Below are 24445 nucleotides of genomic sequence, written 5' to 3' on the forward strand. Positions count from 1 at the left end.
TAAAAGGCATTGACTGAATTTTCCGGCAATCCATGTTTTCACTGTTATCTGGTAGGGTATATGTTCAGATATTCATAAAACAAAATATTCCGGGATCCATGAAAGTTTTGTGAAAATTATCAAAATGATGGTACTAGTTGGCAAAAAAAAAAAAAAAAAAAATGCTTGTAGGGAATGAGTCAATAAAAACTATAATAGTGTTTTGTTTACTAGTCAAGAGGACACATATGTACTGGACAAAAAGCTTGATCTAAACACTAAAAATACCAGTAAAATGTGAATCGATCAAGATAAACCATAAGGAGGCTCATATATGCCTGGGTCAAACCTCCAACTGCACAGCAAGCACACATTGGGAGTACAGCAATTGATTAAGAGCTGGAGAGGGAAAGTACAGGAGCAAGCTGTGGAAACTGGACACACATAGAGTAAATGCTTTTAATTCAAAGCCAAACAGCTGACAAGAAATCAGCTTCCACACTCTCTGTTTAGCTATACCCTCATTGTGAGGTGCTATACCAGCAGCCTGAGAAAACCAATAAATACAGCCTCAGAAAGAACCACGGATTGTTGTAATGCTTCCTTGCTTTCAGGGATGATAGATAAATGCATAAAACAAACAGATACAAAGGAAGAAAAAAACAGATAAGTGGGGAACAAAAAATATTTTTAAAATGTCAGCCTCACTTTAATAGCTCAATTTTTACTTGGTTGCAATGGGTAAAAAACAACAACTTTAAGATAAAGCAGATGAGAATGAGCAGGAGCAACTGATAGTGGAAATTACCTGAAAAGATCACATGTTCTACATTCAAAATAGTTTACCTGCATACAGTATGGACACACACTAGGCAATCACTGAGAGACACATGTGTCATTTAAAATCCACAAAAATAACTGGTAATGTTCTCTCTAATGACCTATTTTGTTCTCTGCACTTAGATAAGTTATCTCAGGGATAATTTTTCTCTCAATAACCTTTAAACAAACCACTTCTAAAATGATAATGATTATGCAAAAATCACAGATTTTCCTCTCAAGAAACATGTCATTAAGGGTTTGGGGTGATATTTATTTTCTAAAAGCACAAGTCACCAAGCGCACTTGACTCCGCAGTGATTTTCGGCAGCAGCGAACTGAAATAAAGTCAAGGCTACATTTGTGAGCTCAAGAGATCTTAAAGTGGAACACACTGAAAATGCAATTAAACACTTTGGTATCATGACAAATACATTCCATCAATGAGCTGTCAGGGCACGGGTCCCTTTAAAAGACAGATCCGCCTTCATGTTGACCTGGGGTTTGACCTGGAATGTAGGGACTAGGGAGCTCGTCCAATTGCTGACTCTGACAGTCAGTGGCCCACTGCTGGGCCCGTGGGAGGTCAAGAGGTCAGAGAGAGGTGGACGTTCCCTCGTTCCCTCACAGATCAGCTTCAGCAGCTGCCCGGACTCTCTAGGCAGGCGAAACACTCGCTATAATTGACTTCACTGCAGTCTTCTCCTGTCAAACAAATAGCCTGACCATTGCTACCCCAGAGAGCACTTCCGTGTCATAATCGATGGCGCTAGCGTTGCATTAGTCCATCTCCTCTCTACTCTGCCTCTGCAGCAGGGTGTTTAACTGCAGAGTCCACTGACGGTTTCATGACACATAAAAACACACACACACGTACACACACCAGTGAGAGCGGTTTAGGATGCCACAAAACCACTGTCAGCACTGATAGGCAAAAGACATAAACACAAACATAAGTTAAATCTATCAGATTACATACACGGGCAAACAATTTTATACGATTTTATAAGAATTTGTAAGATCCTAGACTTGCATTAACCATGAGACAACATTAAATCAAAATTAAGCCTGCTGACTTTCTTATTAAAGGAGTCATGACCTGCAATTTTCACTTTTCCACGAGAATCAATGTATGTTATGATTGCCTAACGATTATACACTGGCCGGGAAGCCGATATTTAAAAGTGAAGCGTTTGTTTACCCCAGGGTTCATAAACCAGCGCGCGTGCACGCGCACTCAAATACAAGATTTTGATTTCAGCCCCGACTTGACGTCATGACGGGGCAGGATATACCATATATGGACACCGCAGACCTGCCGCAGGAAGCGCGCCCTGGCGCCCCTCCTCCCCTCATATTCAGTCGCGAAAGATGCAGAAACGTAGTGCACACGTGAGTTGCTCTGTTGTTGACTGCCAGAATCAACATGTAAATGTGTTTTCTCTCCCAAGAACGGACCAAGCTGTCAGGGACCACTGGATTAAATTCATTTTTAATGACGCGGTTCCTACAACCCTTCCCACTGGCTTAACGTTATGTGTCTGTGCTAACTAAACATTTTACGCCGGAATCCTTCACGAATTTGAGGCAATATCAGGCGAAGTTGGCATCGAAGCTCGGGAAAAAGGGGCCATTTTCAACAAACAGACACTTGCCTGCAATTGAAACGGTAAAACTGTGTTTTTATTGCTCTACTGTGTGTAACAAACAGCAGCTAACTGCTAATGCGGCTATTGTATGCTAGCGGGAGTATTAGCTTCGAGGTAAACATGGGGAATGGCTGCTAACGTTACTTTGCAAACAACAAATGACTGAGATCATCATGAATTCGGCTATTGTTTATTGATTGCCTAACGCTTATATATGAGGCGCCGTCTAGTTTGTGTGTGTGTGTGCTCGCGTCTCATATGAGTATGTGCGCGAGTTTGTGTGTGTGTGTGTGTGTGCTCGCGTCTCATATGAGTATGTGTGTGGAGAGTTCACATACATGTATGTGTGACTGACTACTTAGTAGCCTATATATGTATGCAAGCGTGTTTCATATGTGTGCGTGAATGAAGTTTGATTTAAGCCCTAAACGGCGCCTCATACTTATACACTGGCCGGGAAGTCAGTATAGTATTCGGTTCATTCACAACTTGCGCCATGATGTCATTTTGGAATGATATGTAAAGCGTTACCTGCGGTCTCAACCCCCCTCCTTCCTGCCACCAATCAATGCGCCCCTCATTGGCATTATTATAATGACCGTCCACGACAGCCAAAATATCGCATCAGATCTCATGAGACAATAATGCCTTCAGAAATAAGGGTCTGAGGAGCTCTGTGTTTATTTTTTTTCCACTTTTCTTTTTTAGAAGGGCCTGAAAGACTATAATACAGCAGTAGGTATCCAAGGTAATACCTGACTCCTTTAAAAATACCTGGTCTTATTGTAAGTCTGGTCTTGAATATTATGACAACATTTGACTGGTCCTCACTAAATATGCTTATAAATCACCCAAAATAAGTTTTTATTTAAAGGGGTTGTATTATCCCCTTTTCACAAAATGTAAAATAAATCTCTGATGTCCCGAGTGTGTATGTGAACTTTTAGCTCAAAATACCCCACAGATATTTTTTATAGCATGTTAAAATTGTCACTTTTTGAGGGTGAGCAAAATGTGCCATTTTTGTGTATGTCCCTTTAAATGCAAATGAGCTGCTGCTCCCGGCAAAGAGGGTGGAGTTTTAAGAGCTTGTGTGTTAGCAGCTTGATTACACACAATGCAAATGTAAAAAACTTTTAGCCTTTTATGTTCAAACCAAGTCATACAAAGATGGAGAGACTCAAGAAGTGACAACATGGAGAATGCAACAGGACATTTCTGAATAGTTAGTTGATGAATTTATTTCTATGTAAATGTCACTAACCCGAGAGGAAGCTCATGTAGACCCTACCAGCCATTTGTGGTAGTCCTTAAAAAGTGATTTATGTAAAAGAAAATATCTCAGCAATATTACACACTAACTAAAGTTGAAAAAGTGAAATCATAATCAACCACCCCTTTAAATCTAGTGTTTTGTACAGTTTTCTTTGATGGGTAGGTTTAGGGGTAGGGGTTTGGTCAGGTGAAAATATCATTAACCTTCTATAAAATCAATGGAAGTCTTTGCTACGTTCTCACTATGAAACAATATAGAGGGAACAACTATACTGAAACAAACGTGTGTGTGTGTGTATACATGCATCCATACATATATATACACATATTCAATTTATTGTGCTTGAATATTATTATAGAACTTAAATGAGGCAGACAACTCCAAACAACTCTATAAAAGCCTCCTGTGATCGTCTATGAAGCATTCAGCTGTTGAAGCCTACTTCATATTCATATCATATCCAATCCAACACATCTTGGGCGAGCCCTCATGAATATGCACGCTCATTCTCTAATCCCCACCTTTCTCTCCTCTTTTATGAAAAAGGCCTGGAGAGAGCTGCGTGAATTAATTGCAGGGAAGCCGGTGAAGACAGAATCAGATCCAATTAGAAGCGTGATGAAACACATGTGCCAAACGGACAGATATGTCCCGTCTGCTGAACAAAAACAACAACAGGTCCGTTGATTGAAATGGCAGGGCTTCAAACGAGCAGGCCCTCCCGAAAGACGGGCACCGAATGCTTCCTGCTAATTGAAGAGTTACAAGTCTCACCTCAGGTTAAGGACAGTGGGCAAACAGTTTAATACTTGGAACAGTATTAAAGTGCCCCTATTATTCTACTTTAAGGTTCCTAATTTTGTTTAGGAAGTTCCTTACAATAGGTTTACATGTGTCCAGGGTCAAAAACACTTTAATTTGACTCTAATATACATTGCAGCTCTGTAGGCTTTCTCAGCACTTGTATACACAGTGATACAAACAGTAACAATGTAACAAACGTAACAGTAACAAACGGTTTTATTGTATCATTCTAAGCCCGAGTCCTCATCCTTTTTAAGTACATGCAAAGTGAATTTGCTCTTGCAGTGCAGAAAACCGCGTGTTCTGAAACTCTGGTTCAAAGTAGACGCTGTTTGCAGGCAGCCAATGAAGACCATAGGCTGGAAATATGCTAATTTGTAGCTACGAAGGTTCATGTAGGAAGTAAGACTGGAAGTACTGACGACTCGACTGTGATTGAAATAATTGTGATAAAATAACATAAAATAAAATAAACCTTCTTCAGACACCTTATGGATGAAAAACCAATGAAAATGCTGTTCCGCAAAAAGTTGCATTGATACAAACAGGGGATGTGTTATGTGAAATAAAATGTATCACATTGAGAAGAAGAAAAACAGACAATACTGGGTAGAGCCAGTAGAGTATGGATACACCATTTTGGTCCCCTCGGATTAAACATGCCTGTAAAGTGGCATGTGTTCAGGTTCCAGCTGATGCTGGCACCTCAGGCTCTTCAGTGTGTTTGTGTTGGTGTTGTTTACTCTACTGCATTCATTACATGCTTCCTGTCATCTGGTGTTCTCCTGGAGTTCCACCACCATGTGGCAGAAACGGAGCACAATTCTCCCTTCAGTCTGGTATAAATTGGCGTCAATTTCAAGTACTTGAAATAAAACGTTTTTTTGCCACTGCATTAGCTTGAAAAATACAAAATCACAATTAAAAATAGTCCTGCAATTCATTATATGGGGTGTTTGCCTCAAATGTATTAAAAGAGTCATTAATGAAACCATTAAGGAGCAGGGAGAATCGTTCAGGGGAATTGGAATCAGAATTATTTTACTCCTTATAATTCTCATCCCTAGTCATTTCATCCAGTTTGACATTCACACGCTGAAATGTCATTCAGCCTTTTCATTGTACTTCCTGCTCTCTTTCTCTGTGATGAACTTCATGAAAACAAGGAGCACATTCATCTTCATCTCCATTATATTTAGAATATGATTACTTCAGCCATTGAACCTAATCATAGTCTCCATGCCCTCCATTTTTGAAGGTGCAAATAAGACCCAGACATAATTGGGAATGTCTGACATGCAGTCTATGAAAGGTCTTTTAGTCCATTAAAAATCCTATAGTATCCAGGATTTTAACAGTTGTCCCTGGATGTTGTAAAATACTTTGGGGCTTATCTAGAATATTATAGAATATATAGAGGGAGGATTGTGTTTTCTTCTCCTTTTTATTGTCAGCTATTTAAATCTTGGGAATAAATCTAAGGATGAATTTCTATAACAATAATAATTTTAATGTTTTTAAAGTATATTTGTCTTCGATGGCACATACTATAATTATTTCAATAGTCCAGGCGTAAAGTAATAAAAGCATGAATAATCTTCCCCGAAGAATGAAAAGACAAATATTTTAGGTTTAGAAATAATTTGTAATTGATAAAAAATTCTAATTAAAATTAAAATTAAAAATAAAATAAAAACTTTCTTAACAATAGAATGAATTTGTTTGATTAAGCAAAATTCTGAGTCCAGAATGACACAAAGGTTTCTTACCTGAGACAAAATTGAAGGGAAATGATTTACCAAGCTCAATTATAAGACCACCTTTCAATTTCGGGGGACCAAAGATAATTATTGTCTTTATTAATAAGGAGAAATATATTTGACAACAACTTTTTTTTTATGTTCTCAAGGCAGTCCATTAAAGGCTGGATGGAATCGCCCACTTTGAATGGCAAATATATCTGGGTATGATCAGCATAAAAATGAAAAATAAAAACATATGCTTCCTAATGCTTCCTTTTCCAAGTGGAAGCATATATAAGTTAAAAAGAAAAGGGCTCAGTATGGAACCCTGAGGTACTCCACTAAAAATAGGAGCTGTGGATGAGGAAAACTTACCCAAAGCTACAGAAAAAGTGTAACTATGATGTACCATTTTACTGATTAGTTTATAATAACCCATTTTAACGGATGCTTCCAAGACATCATTCCAAGACAAATCATTCACACAGTTTCAACAACATCTTATTTATGTTTGCCAACTAGACATTTACCCATAAAAAAGTTCAATACACAGAAAACCAAGTGTTTAAATGCCCAAGCAAGGTGTAAAAACAGAAGTACAAGATCATTGAAAGATGTAATGACAACACAAAGGCCAGAGACCAGTGAGCCAGCGTCCAATTGTAACGAGACCTAGGCTATAATCACAAGCACCAGCTTTGTGTATATATTCCTGTGTGCATCAAGATACTGAATGAAGAAAATTCAGGAAAAAAAAAGATTGAGCCCTCAACTTTTGTGCCCAAACTTTTCACCACACCCGCAGAGAGGAGCAAAGCAAGAACAAAGAACAATCATAAATTGCAAATACGATGTGGATCAACCCCTGCGATGTATAGTATATGAATAACTCAAAGGTGAAGCCAATCTGAAACCCAAGATCTTCTAGAGTCAGAGGCCACAAAAAAGGCAGAGGATGACAAAGAAGAGTTCCCTTGAGCAGGCAAGAATGTGCGAAATACAGCATTTATTATTCATGTGGATATTTCAGAAGGTAAGGACAGAGGAGAGACAGGTGTGCTCAAATCTTCTCCCACAGGACTTCAAAGGGTCCATAAGATGAGAGCATGTAGAGGAGAAGAAATAAGTCCTACTTAAAAAACACAAAGTGACAGAGAATAACTAGATAAAAACACTGAAGGTCAGAGAAACAAAGTGCAAGAAGTATTAAAAAAAAAAGTTTAAAGGAATGTTGTTTAATCTGAATGTCTAACTCCCTCAATTCTGCGCCATCTCAAACCCACCTTGCTTTCAAACAGCAGTCAGGAAGCTTATTAGATTAGAAGAAATGACCTCTGCTCATTTCTCCCCCTGCGGTAGCACTGACAGAAGATTGCAGAGAACCAAATCAGTGCCTTATCACATTTTTCCCTCTCCCTTTTTTCTAAATGGCTCATCAAGCAAAAACACTTATCCTGGCAACTGCCCACAGAGAGATGAGGAAGAGAAGGTCGCGCCCACTTCTGCTCAGCATGCTTTTAAGAAGAACTGAGGGTCTATTTAGCTGTGTTCTAATTCACAGGGGCCATATGCAGTGTTGGCAAAAAAATTGGCAGACACTGGACAAAAGAGTTCACTGGACAAAATGAGTTCATTTGAATGAACTTGAGCCGTGCCGATTATGAATTTTGGGCATGATGACATAATCAGTGCGGGGGTAACCAGTGCTCGAAGTGGGCCGGTACGCACTTCTATATTTTAATCTTGAGCATACCTTCATCACTTTTTTTTTTTAACTTTCTATAAAGTAACCAAGTAACACATTTAGTTACTTTTTTAGGGAGTAACACAATATTATAACGCATTAGCTTTTAAAGTAACTTTCCCCAACACTGGACATAATATACTTGTGTAAACATAGAAATAATATTTTATCATAACATAACATTCAGCATAACCATATTTCCACTAAATGATGATAAAGGACAATTTTAAAGACTTTAATAACAAAACCAAAAAAAAAAAAAACATGCTACTGTATTTTTTCAATCTATACCACATATTTAACAGTGTGTGTCATTGACTGATTTGGTGATATGTAAGCTGTAACTGCCACACTGAATCACAAATTAAGACTATATAAACAAAGCATTGTGATGTGCATTTATACAGGTTACAACTAAAAAAAAAAAAAAAAAAAAAAAAAAGTGAAACAATCCTGTGCTGCTTGCTCTCTCTCTCTCTCTCTCTCTCTCTCTCTCTCTCTCTCTCTCTCTCTCTCTCTCTCTTGTGTGTGTGTGTGTGTGTGTGTGTGTGTGTGTGTGTGTGTGTGTGTGTGTGTGTGTGTGTGTGTGTGTGTGTGTGTGTGTGTGTGTGTGTGTGTGTGTGTGTGTGTGTGTGTGTGATATATGGCAGTTGCCAGCCCAATGTCGCAGCATACCTGTGGCGATGGCCACTCAGGTTTCAATCCACAGCCCAATTATTCACTCGCTGTTTGATTTATGAGGACTCAGCGCCAACCACAAGCTCATTTCCTTAAACACCATCGCCCATCGCACTGTGATTCACACACTGCAAAGTCACATCCTCCAGAGCTGGAGCCTCAGTCACCAAAAGACCAACAGATTTATGTTCGCTAAACATGCATATCTCAACAAAAATGAAGTCACATAGCCTACCCCAGTTGCCAGGCAAAATGAAACACACAGCGCACACACATATATCATACCCATCTTCGGTCAAGAACAGGATATAATTAGCAGAGACTTGAAAAGACACCTTTAAGGTTACTGCCAATTATGGGGGAAGAAACATTAGAAAGACATGGAAATTAAGAGATCTCAAAGAAAGTATACTTAAGCCTATAGCTAACAGATGAGCTCCAGCATACTAATGCGTGTGTGGGGAGGGGAATATGTCATGGTCTTTCTCTTTTGAAGATCAAGACATTCTCTGCTCTGTTGTCTTGGTGACATTAATGCAATCTTCATCTTTGCTGTTGAGACTTGAGCTTTAACACTGTGGTATTCATGAACTGTGGCACGTACATTGAATGAAAGTGAGAAAGATGATAAACAAGATGGAGACATGAGAGCTCAGTTTCCAGAAGAGAAAAATTTGTGAATTGGACAAAACTCCTAGAAATATGATCATATATGATATATACAATTTTTTTCTCTTCATTTTTCTTCCTCTGCATATACAGTATATACATGCAGAGGAAGAAAAAGGTAAAACAACCAAATTTGCATAATAAACATTATCAACACTTTCCTTTAAAGCAAATTAATTCTTAATTGAATTAATTCATTATGTTCTTATTGCAGTAGAATCCATTTAGTTATGTTTTATCCAAAGGAGCTTACAAGAGAAAATAACACAAGTACCTTCAAACCAAATTTCAATTGAGTATTAGAACAATACAACTATACAGTTCCTAACATGTAAACAAAGGTTACAATTTTGGTGCTGGACATTGATATATACAGTAATGAAGTGAAGCTTAGCGATTAGCCTACTACATTGTATATTTTAGGCAGGCTGGATTGATATACTGATCAAACACAATTCAAGCCTTGAACTATCCATTTTATCATTCTAAGTAAGCATGTAAGATGTTGGAACAGAATGGATTCATACTAATTAAGATGCTTCACCCATGCTGCTTAAGTACACCTAAAGCTCATCATAAATGAATTTTCCAATCATGAAGGTCTATGATTGGGTTTATCCTGTCCGTGTCTACATCCTGAGGTCTCACCGATGCTACTCTGCATACTGAAATCATCTGCTTTGACCTCAACACGAAAAACCAGTCTCTCTGAAGAGTGCCATGAGCTTCAGCTGTCAAACTCACTCTTGTTCCTCTGCTCTCCACAGAATGACAGCAGAAGTTTAATTTCACCTTCAAAATCCCTCACTTTTAATAAGACGGACCTTGTGCCAAAAAAGCCCTTTATTATTGTCTTTGCTCACCTCCAAACATTACATTTCAACCTGCTTCACTCAACTGGGGCGCAGTCATACCACTTATATACTACTTATATGTATAATAAGATAAAATGTCATAACCTATGCAGAAAAGGATGGAATATCTTGAGGCATAAATTCATATTTCTCTGCTATCTAACTTACATAAACTTTTCAAACACTTGGGGACTAATGGCTGACTAGTATCAACATAATAAAGCTTATTTCACATCTATGGAGGAGAGATTTTTATGAGTAGACTTAAAAAAAACCCGATTTTGACACTGAAATCAAATGACCACATTAATCATAATAAAAAATTAAGAAAAATCAAAATCAAATCAACTGCTGCTTTAATCATTGCTGTGAAACCAAAGAGAAAGAACCAAATGCATATGTGGATGTAGTATGCAGAAAGAAGAGGGCATGGTGATACATCAAACTGAACTGTGACTGTCCCTGCAAAGGAAAGTGCTACTGGAGGGTGGGCCTCGCATTCCTACCGTACAAGCACGCACTGGGAGGCCAAATTAATGCAAGGCTGCAGCATCACTACAAAGAGAAGAGATTTGTCAATGTTGTATAATTTGCCTAATCTTGATATAAGAGTGTGCTCTTTAATGCAGAGCATGAGCTTTAACTTTGTTTAAAGCAATCAACAGAGAGGTGAAACTTGTAGTAATGTCTCTTACTTGAGTCTCACTTGGATGACATGTAGCTGTTTTTATGAATATTAATGAGACTGCTTTGATTGGCATCTGTCCTGACAGGTGATTTTTAATACTATTGTAGAACAATGAATCAATCTGAGCATGTGAATCATTCAGCCCTTGAGATAATCACCGAACTATCACAGGAGAATACCTACAAATAAAAACATTACAATATCTGGTCTGACTATCATTCATTTAATAAAACATCCACTTCTCACACCAAAGAAACACAGAAACCAGTGATGAAAGACAAAATGCTGCTCATGAGACTCTTGGTCTTGGTCATCCTAATTTATATGTGTCCAATTAATATTTTCATTGATGTAATTATTTACCTCATTGCATAATATTTTTTGTTTGTTAAGATGTAAAGGTATAATGCAAAAACAAGGGATCAATGAAAGGATAAAAGAAAATGGTTGGAAATTGGCAGAGAATGAAAAGGATAAAATGACAAAGAGCCAAGAAAAGTTAGCAAAGAAAAAGTAAAAGGAAGACATTTGTGGAAAGAAGGAAGGAAGGAAGGAAGGAAGGAAGGAAGGAAGGAAGGAAGGAAGGAAGGAAGGAAGGAAGGAAGGAAGGAAGGAAGGAAGGAAGGAAGGAAGGAAGGAAGGAAGGAAGGAAGGAAGGAAGGAAGGAAGGAAGGAAGGAAGGAAGTAAGGAAGTAAGGAAGTAAGTAAGTAAGTAAGTAAGTAAGTAAGTAAGTAAGTAAGTAAGTAAGTAAGTAAGTAAGTAAGTAAGTAAGTAAGTAAGTAAGTAAGTAAGTAAGTAAGTAAGTAAGTAAGTAGTAAGTAAGGAAGGAAGGAAGGAAGGAAGGAAGGAAGGAAGGAAGGAAGGAAGGAAGGAAGGAAGGAAGGAAGGAAGGAAGGAAGGAAGGAAGGAAGGAAGTTGAGACATCAAAACTGAACTAAATTAGTTTTTGTGTGTGTGTCTTAAGTGTCTCCGAAGGAAGGAAGGAAGGAAGGAAGGAAGGAAGGAAGGAAAGAAAGAAAGAAAGAAAGAAAGAAAGAAAGAAAGAAAGAAAGAAAGAAAGAAAGAAAGAAAGAAAGAAAGAAAGAAAGAAAGAAAGAAAGAAAGAAAGAAAGAAAGAAAGAAAGAAAGAAAGAAAGAAAGAAAGAAAGAAAGAAAGAAAATACAGACAGCAAACCAAAGAGTCCTGACTGTCTTTGTGTGCATGCCGTAAGTATACAGTGCTATTCACTAAGTGTGACTGCAGACTGAAGTGCACTAAGGGCTGATGGACTATTCTCCACTTTCTATAGTAAAGCATTAAATCCTTTCAATTCGCCAACAGGTTGATTGTGTTGTCTCGAGATTACAGTGATCCATCGGTTCAGGTTTAATGTTGACCATACACTTGAAAAGTTTCTCTGAATTCCTGCAAAAACTCTGGAAAGCATGGGAAATATGCAGGTAATCGGTAGATCTGATACAGCTACTTTATTTTACTCTAGACCCCATCTTAATTTGTGCTATTCTTCTTAGCTAATGTTCACTCCGGCCTTGCTCAAGCAGGTGATAAATCTTTTATCACCCACCACAGAATGGTAAATACTACATTTAAATGAATACAATTCACAAGTTTAATTAACACCATCTATTAATTAATTGCTCAAGGTTAGTCGCAAGCTGAAATAATTCCTCCCTTGAGAGTCCCTCGAAAGAGAGCAGAGAGGATGCGGGATGGATCCCCATGGCAACCATCCCCAAATACTGCAGTAGATCAAATCCAAACAGTCTGGTGGAACTCGCCAATGTGTATCTTACTTCAAAGAGATTGTGATTGATAGTGGGTAAACAGGTGTGCAAAGGGCTACAACAGTTGTTTAGATGCATGCTGTAAGCAGGGTCCCCTTGGGAACCCACAGGCAGAGGCTCACAGCTGGCAAGCTAAAGTTTCCAACAGCAGCTGGGAGTGGCTCAAGAGGCCAGTCACATTAAACAAGAAGCTGGTATGAGTGGATGTTCTGGCTGCCTGTCCAAGTGCAAAGAGCAATCAAAGACTCCTGAGAAAAGAAAAGCCTGTGTGCACACCATAACACCTCTTAGTTATGGATGTTTTGCTTTTGTTTCTTAGTTTTCTTTCCATTGGAGCAAGTATTGCAACTACCAGTAGAATTTACCTACAACCATTACACCACTTACAGCCTTTACTGGGACAACAAAACCCTCCACTATTCACCTTGGACTATGGATTTTCATAGTCGAATCAGAATCGTCAAGTCTTGCCTATAGTCGACTAATAGTCGAATCATGTGTGTGGGTGGGGCTGGGGGTGGGGCTTTAACATTTCAAAGCAGCGATGTACAGAAAATCGGCTAAATTACCTGTGTGAAAAAAATAAACAGTTAATTTGCAAAATTAAATTTGAACAGAATATACCTTTCCAATAAATAGTAATAAAAAACTAAATAAATCAGAATCAAGTCACAAGATGAGGAGCAAATGTGTGCAAAATGCCTAAAGTGCAGGGGAACATATATTCAAAACACAAGCCACAAATAGTTAGATTAGATAACCCTGACAGATCAATAAATAAAATAAAAATAAAGAAATTATTAAAATAACGATAGTAGCCAGAATTTTAAACTTTGTCTTTTTAACTGCAGGAACAACAATAAATGCTAAACTGGAGTGGCAGTCTTTTTAGCTAAAAATCTAATTAGAACCAGCTGAAAAGATTTCAAAATCACTTGTACTCTACCTGATTCGAGAGAACAAATCCAGTCTTCGATAACATACATTCAAAAACACTTAAAGTGAAAAACGTTTAACAACTTAATCTCCTAAAATAGGTAAATTAAAATATTAAATTATGTAAAGAAAACGCTTTACTATAGGAGGAACGCATTGCGTTCATATTCTGGGTTCATCTGATTATCTGCACATAGTTTGGTTTCTTAATAAAGTGTGTACTGTGTACATACATTAAGCCATGTTAAAGTGCCTTTTAAGTGTTAAAAAAGCTTTTTTCACATTAAGCATTTTAGAATGTCCCGTGGAAAACCAACTTGTTAACGTTGGCCGGCAGAAGTGCGATCATGGTTTACCTGATGCTAAATCCAGCCTTGGAGAATATCTTTTCTGATAGTGTACATTCACACTTTAGATTTTCTTATCCCAGACATTGTTAAAGATTTAAATCCTTGCCGCCAAGACGTTCCTCTGTCGGTCACGGACTGAAAGTGAAACTTAAATTTATCACGGGGTGTTTTGATTTATTCACGCACGTTAAAAAATATTTATTACATTTGCACATTTTGCACATTTTTATATGTATCATTATCATAATAGGCTGAATATTAACGTATTTACAGAAAACCGGTAGTTCTATGTGAAAACAGACATTGAGCGCCCTCATAAAGCCAAAGTGGCATGATCCTCGTTTCATAGATCGAAGATTTGACCGTGAGATCAGTAGTCAAATCAGGCTCTTCATATCTAAGCATCGAATCTTCGACTATTCGGGGTCACCCCTACCTTGTACAGTGAGTTTATCCTAACACGCATCACTCCAGTGCTACCTTGTGGGTCCCTCCCTCGGCAACTTGACCTCCTTTAAAAACAAAGTAGCTGGAACACAATGGGAACAGAGCGGGACAGTCTCCTTCCCTGTCAGTGCGCAGGGACCGCCAGCTTGCCTGCAGACAGAGCCCTCCGCTGCAGTTGGCATGTGTGATCATGGTGTCTCTGCTATGAGCATTACTATGCTGTGCTAATAATGTGCTTGAAAGGAATGGCTATGGGCGAAGCATTCTCGCTGGAACCCATCTGGGTCATGGCACCAATCTAAAAAGCCACAAATGGAAGCCACCATCCTGGACATAAAGCAGACCTTCAAAGCCTTGACCTATGTGGTTAGTCGGACACATGGTCCCTGGTTATCTGGGATACCAGTTATCCCAAAAGGGATCTGGGCTCAATGTCAAGGCTACATCAGATCTATGGTCTGTCAGTCTCCCAGCAGGATAAAACTTTGATGAAGAGCTGACATGGCAGCACTTAAAATGGCACTTCTACAAATTTAGACATGCCAGATTGGCATGAGATTATGCCCTTGATTGGGCGTGTTGGACCCTAGGCCCCCATAAATGAGATGCAGTGTCCTCTAGCTGTGCAAGCCTTAACCGAAGGGCACCCTTTTCTCACAGGACGATCAACCCCAGAACTTTCTTATTTCAAGTGTGCAAAATGGATGATATGGATCAGTGAATCCAAAAAAAAAAAAAAAAAAAAACAATTTAGAGATTTCTCAGTAAGATCCAAACTTGTAAAAAACCTTTAGGGGTACAACAACTTTATCTTTGTACCTTATTTACCCCCAAAAAGCTTCCTAGTAGTACCTCAAGTGTACATCTACTGCTCTAAGGTACTTTATACACATTTTGGATGCAGATAAAGTACAAAGTTGTGCCTTTAAGGGTACTGCTCCAGTGACAACCTGCTGTATCCCTAAAGGTACAATGTGTGCAAATTTTTTTTTCTGAGAGTGTACATACACTTGGGTTCAATATAGACATAGCTACATCCATCCTTTCTCCAAACAGTTTGTCCTATGCAAGGTCACAGCTAGAAAGAACTGTAGATCAGTTATTGATTATCTAGATATTTCAAAGACAAAAAAGGGCCAAAAACACAAACCCAGTTGTAGGAGAATCAGAGGGAGTTGGTGTGCGTGGCTGTCTCTCAGTGGGTGAGTGGTAACAGCCCCAGAAACTTCCTGCTGGGTGAATGGCTCTACCAATTCTGACACAAATTCGGACACGTTTGAATTAATCCCTGCCAGTCTCTGGGGTTCCCGTAGCATTGGTAGTGACCAATAAGCTTTTTTTACACCCTAAAGAACTGACAATCCTTTTTTTTTCTACTCAGATCTAATCTAAACTTTGTTCTCAGTAAACACAAACATACCTGTATCACAATGCCAATTTTTTTCCATAAAAATTGAGTAACCAAGTGTAGCATGCACTTATGCTTTCTAAACTCCATATAGGGGCCATAAGGACCAAATACATACCACATATTGACAGGGTAAAGTTACACTAAAACTTCAGAGAGAATCAGAAGAATCAGAGAGACATTGGGAGGCAGTCATCTAGATGGTCATGCATCTTCCATTCTTAATTAGTGAATACAAAATACATCCGACACAAAGAGGACAGTTGTATCGAAAACAGAAGGTTTGACATTAACAACATAAAATAGAATTGTTTTGAGTTGGGTTGTGGGATGTCACCTTAAGATTTAACAAGTTGCAACAGAGTCAAGCTAATTCTGGATGATGTCCAGAGCAATTACCAATGGCTGCCACCTGTCCCACACCTTTCTAATCTGTCCGCTCCTCTTTAAGCAGAACAAAGCCCCCCAACGTTTGAATGGCAACTTCAAAAAACAGAACCTTTGTAGATGAATGGAGCAGTGAGGGAATTGGCCTGCCAACCAGGCTTCTGCATTCATCAATCTTATCCACGCAGGAATCAAACAGATGATGCACAATATTAGGCATCAGAAACCCAAGCTCTCAAAGCAACACATTCCTGCTTTACAAACAACGGCCCATTGTAAATGGATTCATTAACCGCACATAACACCACCTGACACAATGTTACAAGTAATATAAATGACAACGATATACAGCAGGAAATCTGCCAAAATGTTTTGCAGTTCCAGTGCATTATTACAGACTCCAGATGTGACATATGAAGATGGAATATGTTTGGGTGGGAAAACAGAACATGCAATTAGGTGTCAAGCATGTTGCTGTTTTTCACTACATGGTTTTAAATATATGCGATGTTTGCAACATTTGATTTCCAGGAAGAAGAAAAATAGGAATAATTCACCGCACTAACCACAGCTCAAGCATTGTCTGGTACGTTCTGTGACCTTGGACTGAGGATTTGTGTAGGATGAAAGAGTCTGCTTCAAAAATGAAGAGGATTCCAGGAGTGACGGTGCTAAACAAACTGTCAGAGCTTGATACTTCCGCTGCATGCTAAGAAGGTTGTCAAGGCAATTCGCAGCTATTAAATGCAGTATTAGCTTTCCAATTCAGATTAATCAGCTTTACAGAGGTGATATCTGAGGTGTCGGACCAATATTTCTATAGCATCAACAAATCCAAGAACTCACCCAATGATGCATATGGTAAATCGCATACATTGAGAACTGAATGCAATTAATGTACAATGTAAATATAGTGGGTATCGGTCTTGTGTCGCAATGTCTTTTGGAATGACTGCCATCAAATAAGCGTAGATCAGAGTTATCTGTCATGCTTTACGCTGCCATGGATCCTTCTCCTGAGAGCAAGGATAAATCTGATGCGCCTCACAAAAGTCTAATGGCTCTTTCTGGTCTTTTTCTCATCCTCGAAGTCTTTTATTCCTGTCGTGGTATTAAGCTACTCCCAGATAAAAGCCTGCAGAAGAGTGGATCAATACCTATATTCTCCATGTTTGCTTTGAAAATCTGACACTCTCCGATAGTTTTCATCTGCCCCCGGAGTGTTAGCCATGCAAATTTGCTATGAAAAAAGCACCTTAAATCAATAAGAGTCAGATTTCTAGTATTCATAAGCAGACACTCATGAATAACAAGGGAAAATGAGGACTGAAAAAGTGAAGTGATTCTAAAGCAATCTCATTTCTGATGAAACTGAATGAATAATGCAAATGTGAACTTAAAAATGCATTGTTTTGTTAACAGTTTAATCAATATATTATATTCCATTGCATAAATCTCGACAAACTTTAGGCCTAGATGTTATTTCCCCTGAGACTTTGTTAAATGAGTATTTAAGTTAGGGTCAGTATAAACTGCAATAGTTTGAGAATGAATGACTTTAATCAACAAGTCTAAATAATGCAGTTGCGCCATCACTGGTGTCAGTACTGTGCACTGTGAGAGGAAATAACATCTACATAACCTGCAGCTCTGAACTCAAACCATGAACTAATTCTAATGAAGTAAATAACTGAATGATTATGCCATCACTGTTTATGACCTTATTTAAATTATGACTATGAAGTGGAATTGCACATGCATGGTAATCATATATTCTTGATATAATACTCACTGTGTGACACATAAAGCATGGAGTTTAGCCTCCAGCAGCTATCACAACTTTAACAAAGTTTTGCACTGCATTCTAGATCAAAAGAGCACATATTTATAATCCCAGCAGCAGTTTGCGTTTAAAGGTGTAGTGTGTGATTTTTAGCGGCATCTAGTGGTGAGGTTATGAATTGACAACCAACAAAAGTTACGGTGGTCGACAGGAAAAGATCCCGTCGTCTGAGACAGCAGAGCGTTACCAGTTGAGCAATGAGGTTTCTTTACAAAGATAAATTAAGAAATTATGTTTACTTTATTATTCAGTAAAACGATATGTTATTCTGAATATTATTGTTACTTGTTCATCATTGTGTCAGTGTTTTATTCGCTGACTTTAGCTTGCTTCCTTGCACGAAGAACAACATAGTAACGAAACGCGTTTGTCCCTTTAGGGCTGCTGTAGTAACATGTTGGCGCATTTCAGTGTAAGGGGACCCGCGGTGTATATAGATAGAAATGGCTCATTCTAAGGTAATAAAAACATAACGGTTCATTACGTAACATTTTTATACACCACTGAAAACATAGTTATGTATATGATATTGCATTTCTATCAACAGATCCTCCAAAATATTACACAATGCACCTTTAATAATTTAAAGGACCAGTTCGCCCAAATATAACAATTAGTTATCCATGCCGCTCAAAAAAAATAAAAAAATAAAAAATAATAGTAATAATACAGGTTTAAACTGACACAGAGGTGAATAAATAACTAAAAAAACTAACAAATAACAACAATGATATTTTTTTTTCTATCATCATTTTAGGTTGCACTTTATTTTAAAGTGTCCATGTTAAAGTGTAATTATACATTTAAGTATTGATTAATAATAATTAACTACATATATTTACTATAGGGGTAAGGTTAGGATTAGGGTGTGGTTGATGGTTAGTTGCATGTAATTATGCACACAAAAAAAAACTACAGTACATGTAACGTATATCAAGGACACTGTAAAATAAAGTGTTCAATTCAGACTGTAAAAAAAAAATAATAAAAAAAAAATAATAATAATCCAATCAGATTACTGATACATTCATGTCCGTTTTTTTTTTTTCTCAGCAAAATTTCTCTGCTTCAAGTGCTACCTTGAATGGTTCATATATGCTGGGGTCAATCAAACAGCGAGAAGGAGTCATTAAAAAGCAGAACCAGTGTACTCAGTCAATGAATAGGGTATGCAGTGTCAATCACTAAAATCACAATTTGTCATCTCACTCTCTCCCCTGTGGTTTCATTCCTACTTTCCTGTTTGTGTAATTCTAGTTCCCGGCTTTAAATAGCATTTTTCTGCATGGCTGAGCAAGACAGATATCCTTCTTGACATATGCCAAAGATGTCATCCAGAACTAATTTCTACAGCAAAACGTATAGTGTTAAAATGAGATTTTGTTGGATATTGACTGAAAATGTATGTTTTGGGTGGGGGTCTCATGAATAGCACACACACAGCATTTCTTTCTCTTGTGGGAAAGGGAGGCTAATCTTGTCTCCTCTTAGACTTCATACAGTTAAATTGGTCCGTTGCCATGGCAGAAAGTTTGTTTGAATGGAAACAGAACGACTAAATAACTAAGTGATTGGCATTCAACCACTAAGTGAGAGCCATTAGATCGATTAAGTCTTGTTCGATATGGTATTACATCTGACACTTTACATTATAGCCCATAAAATAAGTCTCTAAAGGACTATCAATGTCATTACATGTGCTAATTCTTGCAATTTTGATCCTTAATAGACATTTAGAATGGATTGAGAGATTTTTATTTTGCAGTTTGACTAAATCATTTCACAGGGTCAACCGTTAGCATTTGGTCCAATACACTTCAGAAAGTAAAACAACTGCCAATATGTTCTTTACTATAATATCCAGTATTTAAAGCCAAACCATCTACTATTAAAAATAATTTCAGAGTGTTCCTTGAGAGATTACCAGATATCAGTGGCTGTATTTGAGGCACAGAAAGGCATGAAACGATAAATAACACATACATTGATAATTATGTTCATGTTATGGCTGATAACCGATAATTGGCAGATATAAAAATTCTATACTATTGTTCAGATTTTCATAATTACATTTACACAATTAAAAATAAAACACTAAAAACACTAATTTTAAATGCTACAAGTGAATTTAGGCATCAAAACATTACAATATACAGTATGGGAAATGGATGACTATTTTGAGATTTGCTAAAGATTGTATTTAACAGTGTTATTAAATGAATGCTGTTTTTAAACATTTACTTGCAGCCAGCATTAAATTAGGGCAAAGGAATCTTACTATAAATACAGAGGAAATAATTGCACAGAATTAAATGTCCAACATCAGCCTATACTTAAAAAAAATAAATTCTGATAACCGATATATTGTAAATCCAACGCTATCTCACGACCAATTCGTACGAATTCGTACAAATGATGAAAAGTTGGCTAATTCGTACTAATTCGTACGAATTTGTACGATTTGTCTAAACCCACGTGATGGGTAGGTTTAGGGGCGGGGTCAGGGGTAGGTCATTCGTATGAATTCATACGAATTGGCCAATTCGTAAAATATGTATGATTTTGCAAAAAACGTACTAATTCGTACGAGTCAGGTCGTATGAATTCGTACGAATAAGCCACCTCATAGAATTTGTACGTTTTCCCGTGAGATCGGGCTCTGTAAATCGGCTGGTACCGATGGTACCGATATATTGTACATCTCTAGATGTCATGCCATCCATGTTGCATTAAAAAACTTAAAGGGTTTACAAACAATCAACCAGCTTTTGCTTCATCCACACAAACTCACATCCAACAGTGCAGAAATAATAGACAAAATATAATAGACAAGATAACACACTTGACATGAGGGGTTTTGTCCAAACATGCCCCTGGTTGGTCATGTAATGGGCTCCAAAGTGGTTAACATCCTCTTTGTGCACTTCTGGTGCCATTAAGAGGTAACCTAGGTCACAGCCCCAAAGCCTGAGCCAAAATTCTAAAGCAAAAGACAATGGTTTACTCAGTGCATCTACAGAGGCAGTGCAATATGGGATACTCCCTCAGATCTGAACTAGCTACAGCACAAAGAGTCACTTTAATGGCATGTTATTTTACGATTGCTGCATATACGATTGTGCAATATGACCCCAGTGAGATCTTGGGTGGATGGATGGATGGATTCGGCTATATTTTACAGAGTAAAATAAATAAAATCAAATAATCGGTCATTATTGACAGTGAAATAAAAGCAAAAATCTAATGCTGTGTATCCGGCTGAGGAAAACAGTGTTGCAGTACTTAAAGTAGTCTTTACCTTTTAACATAATTTGTGTAAAATATGTCGAAAACTAGAAGCTCAGAGCACTGCTCATGCTTTCTCTGCTCATAATAGCATTATCACAGGATTGACTGGAGGTGGGGAAGGTGTACACTTTAATTTTCTCTCAAGTCTAGACATAAATCCATATGCAAAATAAGTCATCTGCAAATCCTGTTAAATCAAATCAAATGTAATAAAAGCAGACAGTGAGGCCAGTCTGACAGGCGTGAGTGCAGTTGCATAGAATCAAACTCAACCCAGAGAGTTTTTTTTTTTTTTTGCACCACAAAGAACTAATCATTGAGACGACTGCCACAGGGAAGCACTTCCAGCAAAGTGGATTTCTCTCAGCATCATCAAAAACAGCATTAAAGTCAAGACTCGAATAACATGCACAACCCTCAGTTAAGAGCCCGATTTAATTCAGCACAGATCCAGAAGCCATTCTGCTCATGAATGTGGCTCACTCAACATCTGCCTTTCTGCCGCCCAAGGGTGAATACTGAACAGCAGGTTAGACAACAAAACACATCCTCTCTTTTTTATGTAAAAGTGGTTGGGAGTTTAGACATATTAAGGATGACAACTATTAGGAAACAGCAGTGGCAATGCAAAGAGATGTGAGTCTAATAATGCATTTACAACACACTTGAGCCAATGCTGAGATGAAGAACAGAACTACTAGATCAGTCAACACTGAGTAATTTGGTTAAATGCTGGTATTGTTTAGCTGGCAGGACATTAATGGGACACAGGATTATGTATGGAATATTTGAATGGAATTTTTATAATGCCCAAAGTTGGCTGCCTATTATTTTTATTATTATGTTCTTTCTCTAATCATACACATTTTTCAGTTAGTGCATCAGATTGGTAGTATGCAAGAGGTGAGTCAGAACTGATCTAACAGCTCATTGGCTGTTCTGTATTGTTTCATACATTCTGTTATGGATTCCATTTCTAAATATGTTTTTTTATCATACAGTAAATGTACAAAATATGAGGAGATATTTTAAAATGTAAACAATGTTTCTTTGTTTTTAACAGGAAATGTAGAATACAGTACGCCAGGTATATGAGAAACGTGGTACTTAATAAAGTTACAGAAACCAATAATAGTTAGTGATAATAGTAATTTGTTGGACCAAAAGGTGCAATTACCAATAATAGAACATATTTTGTCCCACATAAAAGTATTTGAGAATCAAGCAGTTTGGAGATGTTTACAATGTTTACAAATAGAGACAAGAAAAACATCTGTAAAAATAACTAAATTAAGACCTAATTTATGTAAGGCCAAACTACAACAAGTTGGACAAAGCTGAAAGTCAATTTTCTACTTGCACCAGCAGAACAAATGTTGCATTTTATGACCATTTAGTTGCTGTATAGAGTCCTGTTTTTATCTAAATCTAATCTCATCAATTAACTTCAGTTAATTGTTTTCAAAGAGATGTGAATCTACATGCTCCTTTGACTGTGAAAGAGGATAGTGTGCACATTCTGAAAGCTTCTATCTAGCGGACTGTTTTTTAAGTGCTTATATCAGCCAGACAAAGAGGCGGACTTAACCATTAGGCAAAGGTAAGTGACCACCTTGGTCCCCCAAACCAAGAGCCCTTAAAAAGCTTTTTATGTACGAGATGCGTGTTCAGCCTCACCACACCCCTCAGACAGTTCCACGTGTGATTTTACCATTTCGCCTATTTTGGGGACTAAAACAAGGGGTCTACAACATGAAAAATGTCGAAAATGACTGTACTAATGGCGAAAATGACAATCTGCAAGACGGAGCAGAGCATGGACCAAGGGAAGTATACTTTCGGCTTTAGTCATGCCAGCAGGGCAATTGGGTACATTATAGTTGTATTATAAAGTCTTATCTAAATCTGATCGCATCCAGCAGCTTCAGATGTGTTTTATTTTATCTGAAAAGTCCCCAGTTTCATATTTCAAATTTCATCCAATGCACATTTCATATTTCGTCTGATGTGCATGACATGACAGAATGCATTGTTCTTTACAAAAGGGTCAAGATTTCAACTGAATACCATTCTTCACTACAATTTGATTGTAAAAGTCCCTTTTTACTGTATTTGTACTTATAAAAATGCTTTGAGAAACTTTTTTCTGATATTACTCTGCCTTTAAGAGCTACCTGGGCTAGAGCCAGACAATGATTACATCAAGTAGCACATTAAAAATGACTGTCCTTATTTTAAAGAGGAGTGACTGCTCCCAGCCACCAGATATTATTATACTAATTTGTCTTGTCCGGATCCTTATTCTTATTGCCAGAGATCTATTGCATTACATAAACTGTGGCTTGATCACAGGGGAGCCAGTCTGGGAGAAGAAATATGCATTTGAGTGACTCTGGCATAATGCGGCACACCAGTCTTCCACAGAGGACTTTTCCCTGGAAGCAGTAGCTGTGCTCTTTATTTACACATTTTTTAAATTCTACCCATTTGAATTGGCCAAGAAATCAATCGATCAGTGACAGAAGACAGAGCAGGACAAAGCTTGTCTGCGAGATGGCATTCTTAACAGCTTTGTGAAAATTCTTTGTTCTCCGGCCTAATGCTGGAGGCCATAATTAGTGAAGCCGCAGATGAGCCGAAGAACAGGCAGCGAGGCTGGAGAGAGAGACGGTCCTCGCCGCCTGTATCGAGCCTTTTCAATCCTTCAAGGGAAGTACGCCACATAGGCACATGGGAAAATGAAAGTCAGCATCTAAAAATATAACTCAAGCTTATGCCTTTGCATTTCTTCCCATACGCTGATTCTCAAATAAAGAGGGTTCCTTATGTTTGAATGTGACAACATCAATATGTTGTAATATATATTCAAATGCTCCAGAAAATCCTGTGGGTGTTGAAGGTCAGTGGTAACAACACCTGTAATGTACAGACTGATATAGAGACACAAAACAGAGCTGACTTCCTATACATATTCATTTGTCGTTTGGAGTAAGAAAGCAGATTCTTCTGTTATTCTTCATGTCTTTGGCTATATACTGCAATACTGCAATTCCATATGGTATACTGTATATAAAGTATGTATGTTCTGCTAAAAACTA

General features: G+C 37.8%; 1 protein-coding gene across 9 annotated transcripts in view; it reads right to left on the reverse strand.

The window, feature by feature from the left end:
- Positions 1–24445, reverse strand: part of adgrb2 (adhesion G protein-coupled receptor B2) — a 306144-nt gene that overhangs the window by 268578 nt on the left and 13121 nt on the right. The window lies entirely within an intron of this gene.

This window comes from Scardinius erythrophthalmus (genome assembly GCF_964197995.2).
Source record: "Scardinius erythrophthalmus genome assembly, chromosome: 10".
Lineage (NCBI taxonomy): Eukaryota > Metazoa > Chordata > Actinopteri > Cypriniformes > Leuciscidae > Scardinius > Scardinius erythrophthalmus.